At 34.9% G+C, this 10,978-nt stretch overlaps 1 long non-coding RNA gene across 1 annotated transcript; it reads left to right on the forward strand.

Moving 5' to 3' along the window:
* Nucleotides 1-1,026: 1,026 nt before the first annotated feature.
* Nucleotides 1,027-7,017, forward strand: LOC147486091 (uncharacterized). The gene is made up of 3 exons (XR_015202650.1): nucleotides 1,027-2,320; nucleotides 2,713-3,588; nucleotides 6,683-7,017. It is a non-coding gene; the product is annotated as an uncharacterized LOC147486091 (long non-coding RNA).
* Nucleotides 7,018-10,978: the final 3,961 nt, after the last annotated feature.

Below are 10,978 nucleotides of genomic sequence, written 5' to 3' on the forward strand. Positions count from 1 at the left end.
AGTCAATATCACTAACGAACCAATATTTTCAGCAATTTAACTTTTAAATTTTCATGGTCAAAATCAAAATCGCAAAGAAGATTTAAAATAGGTGAATATCTTCAACGTTGAACCTTCTTTCGTCAATAGAGAAACAAAGGAGGTCAAATCATGTTATCCAAGCAGATGAATCGGCGTTCTTCTTGGTCGAAATGACGATGAATATATAAAAAGGGTAAAACGGGTAATAAAATAAAATAGAAAATAAAAATCAGACTGGATTTGCCCTCTTATTGGAAAACAAGGGGGTTATGTGGTATTGGCCGATAGGAAAGGTTTTATACTCAACTAGATTAAAACCAAGGGGTTGAGCCACATTTCTTGATATGAGATGGTACGAGACAGAATCGAGTATAGCTCATCCTGACGAGTGAGAACTATGTTATGGTGGGGTGTACTATTCAAATATAGTTTCAGTTTATCATCTGCTATTTCAAAACCAAATGTCAAGATTGTATCTATTTCTTGGTGGAGAATAGAGAAAATTAGGTGATAACCCTTGTATTCATGTCATAATTATGTGATTATCTTTACAAAAAATTGGTCCCAAGGGCCATTTTCAAGTGAAAATCACTCTCAAAACCAACGATTTTTTTTAATCACTCTCAAGGACAAATTTTCGGGTGAAAATAATCCGAAAAACCAATTTTTGAGTGAAAATAACCCTTAAGGACTAATGGCCCGGATTTGAAATAAATATTTTCCAATTTTACCCTTTTTGTCGTTTTGCTATGAACAATGAGTGTTCATACCTTATGCTGATGTAATGATTGTTCATAACTCATGTTGAGGTATAAACAATGATTGTTCATACTCCAATGGGTGTTCTTACTGATCATACATTATGTTGAGGTATGAACATTGATTGTTCACACCCCAAATATGTATGAACAATGATTGTTCACAGCTCATGTTGATGTATGAACAGTGATTGTTCATATCCCAAATAGGCATGAACAATGATTGTTTATACTCCAATATAATTAGTGTTTTTTATTGATCATACATTATATTGAGGTATGAACATTGATTGTTCATACCCCAAATAGGTATGAACAATAATTGTTCATAGCTCATGTTGATGTATGAACAGTGATTGTTCATACCCGGACCAAATGGGTATGAACAGTGATTGTTCATACTCCAATAAGTGTTCTTATTGATCATACATTATGTTGAGGTATGAACATTGATTATTCATACCCCAAATAGGTATGAACAATAATTGTTCATAGTTCATATTGAGGTATAAACAGTGATTGTTTATACTCCAATAGGTGTTTTTACTGATCATACATTTGTTCATACCCCAAATAGGTATGAACATATGAACAATGAATGTTCATAACTCATGTTAATGTAGGAAAAAAAACATTTTGGAACCTTCAACTTGGACAAGATTATTAGCGAAGACCCTGAAGTTTAGTTTAGGCAGTTTAAACCATGTACTTGTAACACGCAAGTAGCTCCGGTTGGGACTCAAAATTCTGGCACCAGAATGTCGACGTGTCAAATTCTTTTCCTATGTGGCAATTATCTTTTTCACATGTGTAAAATCCACATCATCCCTCCCATCCAGAAAATTTTAATGGCATTTTTGCCCTCACATGATGTCTCATGTCTTCTTTTTAGATCTAAGAGAATGATCCAACGGTCAAATGGCAACCATCTAAAAAACATGGGTCATCTATCCGACGGCTATTGTTCTTCAAGCATCATCTTATCTCTCTGATTTGTGTGTGTGCGGACTGCAACTTCCTTGAAATTCTCATGGAAAACAATATTTTGGAAGCAGGTTGTTTGCAGATTTCTTCTATTTACTCATTCAAGGGTATTCCTGAATCATTTTGTTCTCCACAAATCTATATTCGGAGATATAATGGGGAGGGATAGAGCCACAGATATTGTAGCCACATTATAGGCACAGTGAATCCCGGCCTTTCATCTGGTGCAATCCAACGGATGTGACAAAAACTTGACCGAAGCAATCGCGAGTTCTAAATGACGAAATATGGGAGGGTATTTTCGGAAACAAAATTTGATCGAAACGAAAAATATAATTTGCTCTCCAATTTCACCGATCTCTCTCCTTCTCTCTGGTTATTTTGACTCTCTCCAAAATCTATCAACACCTCCACTCCAAAATCTATCAACACCTCTCTGGTTATTTTGTAATTTCTATGCTATAAAGCTGATGTGCTGTAATTTTTGAGAAAGCGAAAACAAAAATTTTTGTGTGCAATCCATAAAGGAGATTCATTTGGCATTTTGGGTCTTAAAGGTAAATGCTTAAAGAGAGTGATGTTAGTTGTTTTGTCTTATCAGAATAGTTCAGTTTTCAAAAAAAATCAGCTTCATCATCCCTGTTTATGAGCTCAGTGATTTTATAAAAGTTATGAAGACTCAACTTAAAAATTCAGATTCTTTCATTTAGGTTTTCATGTAGATACTGTTAGTTTTAGGATTTTAATTCAAATTCAGGTTTTTTGTGTAGATATTGTTATGTTATGTTAGTTTTAGGATTTTCATGACAGACGAAATTGTCCTGAAAATCCAAACAGAAAGAAGGGCCCAAGTAAGTATAATATTGCCTCCTTAAGCTTAATTCGTAATATCCTATCTTATCGCAATTGCCTTTAAAACTTGACGTTTTCCATTCTTTTTGCTTTACAGTAGTAGATGTAGAGTTAGAGGACGAGGACGAAGAGAAGAACGAAGACGAGGAGGAGAATGAAGAAGAGGACGAGGCGAAGATGATTGAAATTGTTTGAAGCTTGTATGTTTTTGTATTAGAGTGTTGAGTGTTGGAGCTTGTGCTTGTAGTTCACTTGTTTTTTATGGCAATGAAATCTTGTGTTTGAGCTTGTGGCTATTATAGTGTTATGGGGAAGTTTGTGACTGTTAGAGCATTGGTTTTAACCTGTCAGAGCTTGTATATATTTTGCAACTCAAAACAATCTTGTGTTTGAGCTTGTGACTGTTACATTGTGATAGGTTTGTGACTGTTAGAGCATTAGTTTTAACCTGTCAGAGCTTGTATTTTGAAGCTGATTGTTGTGGAATAGGTTTGTTATTGGTTTATGTGGAACAGGTTGACTTGAGCTATAATGGGTTTTATGGCTAGCTTTCGATTGATTTGGAGAAGATCTTGGGATTGGCAAATACAGTTCAGTATCTGAATTTGAGTCATAATAAAATCGATGGGGATTTCTTTTCTGAAGATTTGATCAAGTTGTTTAGGAACTTGGAGGTCTTAGACTTGGGGAATAATGGGATTATAGGACAGCTACCTTCATTTGGTTCACTGTCAACGTTTAGAGTTTTAAGGAACAACGAAATTCAATATTTTTTACGTCATTTTCAAGAACACCGAAATTCCTTCGAAGTTATTCTCTCTGAGGTCACAAGATGGAAAAGAGCTTTGTGATTTGGACATGCATGAAGGCAATTTTTAAGGAGCAGGCCGGTGGTAATATGGTGCCAGAAAGATTTTTTAGTCATTATGGCGTGGACTGTGAGGTGACACCAAAAACTGGCATCAATGACCAGGTATGCTGCATTATAGGTTTCCCTATGAGAATATGATGGTATATAAAGTATAATATAATTGTTCAAGTGATTGTTAGAGTTTTAGTGCCAATAGAGCTGGTTGCTCTGTCTGCTATGGTATACAGCAAGTCGCCTAGGTCTTGTATAGCTCCGTTATATGTCCAATTTCCATCTCATTGATTAGATTGATTCCTTTTCATTTCTGTAAAACTATCACATGATTATGAAAACATTTCACTATAATTAAGTTAAAATTATTAACTTTTGGAGTAGGGATCCAATACATACTAAGTAGGAAGTGGCTATCCTAGTAAGTTATTCACAGAAAATTTTGGCATTATTAACAGATGATAGGAGATGATGCTACACCAACATCAGAGTTGTTACAGAAGCCGATGTTATTAGCTAAAATGTGTAAAGATAAAAAAATAAAAACGCAAGATAAACTGACATTTAGACTTGAATTTTGCTACTTTAAAATAGCACCAGTGACAACAACAGACACATGGTAATGTCTCGTCCTAAATTATGTGGCAAGTTGTTATTTGGCAGTTATTAATATGAGCAAGAATCTGATCTCTTAACTTGTGAGAGCTTGTATATATTTTGCAGCTCAAAACCTGTCAGAGCACTTATAAGTAAAACCTGTCAGAGCAATATTGGTTTATTTGGTAATCTTGTGATATTCTCTTCAGAGCAAACTTAACAGCTGCATCTGAACAGAAAAACTTCTGCAGTCACCAACAATTTTACCTTCCAATCAATAGAACATTGCCAATGAGTTTAAGACAGGACTCATTCATCTCCATGTGCTGAAATGAAAATTTAGGCCATGTTTGTTTGGTATCTCTACAAATGGTCAAACAAATAAAAGAAAAAAATTTGTTAGCTTGTTTGCTCAGTGTGGTTATACTAAAGGAGCTTCCGTACTATAACATTCTGCATATATTGCTACTTCGCAGCCTTCTTTTGTGAACCAAATATTTTCTTCAAGGGCTCAGTTCTTAGTTCATGGTAGCACACTAAGAAAGATTACGTTTAGAAAAGAGAAAAAGTTATCATCTACATGGAAAGTATCCATCCCAAGAAAAGTGAATTTCAATGTGGGACATTCCAATACGAGGGATGTGTTACTGGTAAAGGCAGTTTCTACTCTTGAACAAAAGCATTTTACTCAGAATCCAGATGGGGAGGATTATGATCACAGATTCAAATCAGGACCTGATTCAAGACCCAAATTGTCGCAATCTTCAAGTGAGAGTGAGTCTGACGTGGAAGAAAAAGAGAAACTAAGAAGGATGAGAATTACAGCATATCAGCTTTATAGCACAGAAATTACAGAATAACCAAAGAGGTGTTGATAGATTTTGGAGTGGAGGTGTTGATAGATTTTGGAGAGAGTCAGAATAACCAGGGAGGAAGAGAGGAGAGAGATCGGTGAAATTGGAAAGCAAATTCTATTTTTCGCTTTGGTCAAATTTTGTTTCCGAAAATACCCTCCCATATTTCGTCATTTAGAACTCGTGATTGCTTCGGTCAAGTTTTTGTCACATCCGTTGGATTGCACCAGATGAAAGGTCGGGATTCACTGTGCCTATAATGTGGCTACAGTACATGTGGCTCTATCCCTCCCCATATAATATATTATAAATTAAATTAGGGCAAATAAATATTAAGATGTGAATATGAAGAAGGAATTAGGGAGATTTGGAATCCACCTTGATTTATCCCTAATATGCTAGTATAGAGTTTGTTACAACCATAATATTTATGTTTTCACACAAGGTTTAACATAAAAGTTAGGTCTTTTTATCCCTAATTATTCATGGTATCTCTAGCCAACTAATAATTAGCATGAGAGGAAGTTGAAACCCATTCTTATGGTGAATGAACTACCCTCTAGTCTAGGGTTATTTTACTTATTGCTAAATAGAAAACCCTAGACTTGAAGCTCTTAAATACAACTATTCTATACTAACATTTCAAGTCTTTATCAAAGCTGCAATCAAACCCCTCTAATGGAGGTTTAGCTATGGTTCATTAGATTATCATGGAATAAATAATGAGAAGAATAAAAAGACATAATTTAAAGGAATACTTGTATTGAAAATAACTTGAATTGTATTAATGGTTGCTAGGCTAATAAAACATAAGCTAGGTTAGACTAAAGAGAAAAGGTAAGTGAGTTGTTAGAGTTTTGCCTTAGTCCTCTTTATATAGGAGAGTGCTAGGTTTACAATTTCATGCATGGGCTTTGGAGCTATGTTTTGGGCCACTAAATCAAACCCAAAACCTAATTACTTAAGTCCAAAAAGAGTTTCTCTGCTATAAATTACTGCAACAACTTTTTCATCCACTTTTACTGCTCTAATTGGATCAAGGCCTAGACCATTAGAAAGCTCTTTCTGAGCCAGTCATTTTGACATATAATATTCCCACTTTTGAGGTCTGGGTCCAAAGATAGGGCCTGCAGAAGTTCAGTTGACTTTTATGTTCTATTTCTTGCGCATTGACTTTTTGACTTTTCGGTTTTGGTACCGGCTTTAAAAAGTTTTTCTCCTTGAAACTTGGGCTTTAAGCATAGAACTACTTAGAACCAATTTTTGCTCATTTCTCTTTTCAAAAAGTGACATATTTCTTCACATAGTTGACTCACAAGACACATATACATGTAGAAGTAAACAAGCGATCTAACTCTTATTTATTATAAACATAATTAGTCTAAATATAATATTATTATGGGATTAAAACTATATTTTTGGGCTCTTATCACTAGATAGAGTAAGTTTGTGAGTACCTTCTCTAGAAAACTATCACGAGGCTTAAGCTCGTCCACTAGGGAATTCCTAGTGATTTAAGGTTTTATTGCATATGGTCAATACAATCACACTCCGCGAAACGAGATTTGGATAATAAATCACATATTTGTGATCTTAGTTTTTCTCTCTCGTCTTTACTTGAGGACAAACAAAATGTTGTTTGGGGGTAGTTGATCAGACCCCAAATGTGCATATTTATCCCTTCACATTACTGCATTACGGCCATTCTTATGCTTAATAAACAGACAACTCATAGATTTTACTGCATTTTGTAGGTTACAGGTCTTTTCAGACTACTTATCATAAAAGATGCACTTTAGCGCCAAAAGGAGCTCTATTAACACTTGTTATGAAGACCTGAGCTTATATGAGAAAGTGCTGAAAAGTCAAAGTCAAAGTCAACGGTCAAGGACTCCAACCCAAAAGACTGAAGTTCCTATCCTTAGCTCAAAAGACTGAAGATGATGGCCTTATCTCAAAAATAGTCTTGCTTAACCCTAGCTTGCTCAAGAAGAAAAGAGAAAGCAAAAAGGGAAAGTAAAAAGCAAGTGTGTGAGGTGTCGTACATCTAAAGGAAGAGGGCAAATTTGTAATTATAAAAGTATGAGTATATAAGTAAAAAGTGTAGAGAGAAAGCATTATCCAACCCTTGGCTTGACAAACCAAGGATTGAGATCATTTTACACTACAACAAAACAGCACTTTTGTGACGGCTAGGAGGCGTCAGAAATATTTATTGTGGCGCTTCTGTATTTGGAATTTAATCTTGTTGGTGTCGAAAATTTTTGTGGCGCCATTATGCGTCATTCAATTCACATATTTATCGGTCTTTTGTCACTAAATGTGTATTACTAACGCCTGTATGCCGTCACTAAATGTGCATTACTAACACCTATACGCCGTCACTAAATGTAAATTACTAACGCCTCTATGCCATCACTATTGAACTTTTGAATCGCCCTAAAAAGCTAAGCTATAACTCAACAAAACAAATTAACGCCTCTTTTATCATAAATTTGTCTTTTTTTAAATGCTTCGAAATTTGTCAGGCGTCACAAATTATTATTTATTTGAAAAAAATAATATTTGTTTTGGTTTCCATTCTTATATTTATATTTTTTTTCCTGAAATCGCCTTTGCATAAATACAACCACATAAACCCCAAACAAGCAATTATACACAAGGAAAATCTTAGTAATAACCATCACCAAAATTTGACTAAGTATATATATCACTAAATAATGAATAACATGTAGATTAAAAGATATAAATGTATGGATATAGCGGAATCTACCAACATACTATTTCAATATAATCCCTATACAACAACTCAATATCACATCCTAAGAAACAAGAGCATGGGGTCCTTGGCGATTCTCTTGGCGGTCTCAAAAACATACACACACCTGGACCAAGCCGGGCATCTGAGATCTTGTGATGTGTATTTTTCCTTCATAAAAAGAAAAAAAATTCATTTCAACTAGACCTTAGTCAATACAAGCTAATTAAGGAACCACTAAAACAAGCTATTGATTAGTCAATATACACAATTTTCACTAACCGTGCAATCGCAACATAATATGCTCTTCCACATGCATGATTTCACAAAAAAAAATGAAGTTTACTAGCATTTGGACTGTTAAGAGTAGAACCTTTTCAGCACTCCTAAACCTCGGCTTCCAACCACAGGAGAATCAAGCTTTAAGTCATCAACTGCATCACAAGAGAATCAAGTTTACTTCTTGTCTAATAAGAGACTATGCACTCTAACCTTCACCTACACAGAAATTAAACTCAGCTACAACTTCCTTTGAAAAAATATTAATCGTTGTGTCAAAGAAGATGCACCTTTCAATGTTTGTTTACTACAACACTATCCAACTTATAAGGAACAATTATGCTAATTTAAAATTTCTAAAATTATCATTGATCCACGAGAGCGGAAAAAAAAACACCCAACTCTTATCAATAGTACAGCATATAAATTATTAGATTATATGTAAAATGTATCCATGAATAACATAAATGATGTGATCTAGTTACCAAGACAACAAGATCATAAGTAATTAAAAAAGTAACAGTTCAATTTCGAACTACTCACCTTTCTTTCAAAGCAAGAATTCTAGAATTAAACAAAATGGGCTATAGTATGCTGTGTTTTGTTAGTAAGATTTATTGATGCCATAGAAATGCATACAATAATATAGACCAAAGCCATAGACCCTTACCCCACTAGCAAGAAGCTAAAGAAGGCTATGCATAGAAATTGTATAGGGACAGGTATAGGCGGTGGGTTGTGCCTAAGCTAAATGTCTAAGCTAGTACTATACCTGTATAGGGACAGGTATAGTATGGTATGTCTGGAACTGAAAACCCATCAGATGCACTTAGGAGTAGGTAAAATGTCTTACACCATACTGACTGTTTTGCAGTAGGTAAAATAGAATGACTGTGCAACCACATTTCCTTTCAAATTCCAATCGCAAAGGTTGAAGTAAATCTGGTATAGTCTCCCTATGGTACAAAGAGTGCGAGAGACTCAGGTATTACAAAAGAAAAGGAAAACTTTTCTGTAGCAGGGTACTGAAGGCAATGATGAGTTGCATATCGCAGGTCGGTGCAACGTGCAGAACACTTGTAAATATAATAAGCCATAGTCTAAAATCATAATATCACAATGAGAAAACTTATAGAAATAACAACAGTAGTAACGTAACACTAGCAATAATGCAGGCTAGTGAAACTACCTTTCGGTGTTTACTTGAAGCAGCAAAGCATCCAACTCCATCTGAAAAAATGAATGCGATATTCAAAATGGCATTAAAGATATGTTTGAAATGATGTGACAAAAAAGGTTTCAAACTCACCTGAAGTACAAAAACAAAATATTTAGGAGTTACCAAGACTATTGGCAGATGATCCTTCCCTTCTCATAGCGGAACGTAATAGCTGAAACAGAATTTAATTGGCAATGAGTTAATTATGGTTCCAACCAAAGAAGAAAAACATAAACATAAGTAAATGATTAGAGACAATAAAGCCAAAATGCACTCAAGTATGCAATGCAAAATATTTTCACCAAGTCAAACTTATGGACCTAGGATGTGGTAATACCACTATAGTAACCCGTCACAATTAGTCTTTCCATGCGCTCAACTAACTGCTTTGATGCCACTAAAAATAGAATTAGATATGCACACTCTCTAGATTTCCTTAGACAAGACACGATGACTTGCCCATACCACCTGCAACCTAAACCTTATTTAAACAAATATAACTTGTTGCTATTGAATTACGAAACAGATTTGCAAACCTGGCCACATGGCATGATATAACTTCAATTCTAAACCGAGCTTATATATATATAGGATTAACAGTATTACCCCCCCTCCCCTAGATGAGCCAATTAGGATTTCCCCCCTACTAGATGGGGAAATTAGGGTCCCCCCAAGTACACACAAAAAAAAATCAACTTGGGTTGACCGTGTTTTTTTTGTGTGTTTGGGGGGGGGGACCCTAATGTCCCATCTATGTGGGGGTGGGGGTCGGGGTAACACTAACTAACCTATATATATATATACTATGCCAATGCAATTTAAGGAAGTTAACCAAGTTGTCCTTGCATATCCTGTATATAGGCATAGTATAATATGTTTAGTGCTAGGTAAAGGTGGCCTTCAAAAATTATTTTAGAAAATTATAGAACTACAATGAATAGGATGGAAATGAAATGATACCATATGAAAAAGAGGGCACACATAAATTTAACAATTAAGCACCTCCTAATAAAGTTCACACATTACATACAATGCCAATGCAATTGCTAAAGTGTTCACCATCTGGTTATGAGTTTACAACCTCACCACCCCGTTAAATTAGGGAAGTACTAGCAGCCAAGTAAGAGAAGAAAATAAATGGCCAGTAGCCTTGGGCATAACGATCACCAAATTGCATCCACAAAACCCCTCTTTTGGGTCCTACAAGTACAAAGAGAACACAACTTGTATAACTTAATGAAATGGAAGCAAACCATCATTAATAGGATATATATTATCCTAAGACACTTGCCGATGATATCTAAATTATGTTTGGTATGCTCTTTGGTTTGTACCTTCCAAACAAGAACAATTAAGTCATAACATTGAGATTGCATATGATAGACCATGGGAAGAATAAATTAATTAATGATAATGTAGGGGATACAACCATATATTCATATCCAGACAACACCTCTTGGAAAAAGATTAATTAATCTAATCAAATGTGCCACAACACTCCCTAGCAAAGTACTAGTGAACTCAAACCCAAATGAAACTAAATGACAGTTCTTAGGTGAGCCACTTCAATTAGCATAAAACTCTACTCAAATTCAATGAAGAATAGTTAAACTAATTCTTTTAAATAAACATAGACCTTACTGACATTTCTATTGCTCCAAGATCAAATTAACAACCCACCTAAACATATCCTATATCCATATATCCTCCGATATCCAATAATCAAATAAACTTCTACATACCAAATCCAATATCCACGTGTCTGTGTCAGACACATATTGCATGTCATTTACC

This window comes from Coptis chinensis, chromosome 7 (genome assembly GCF_015680905.1).
Source record: "Coptis chinensis isolate HL-2020 chromosome 7, ASM1568090v1, whole genome shotgun sequence".
Classification (NCBI taxonomy): Eukaryota; Viridiplantae; Streptophyta; class Magnoliopsida; order Ranunculales; family Ranunculaceae; genus Coptis; species Coptis chinensis.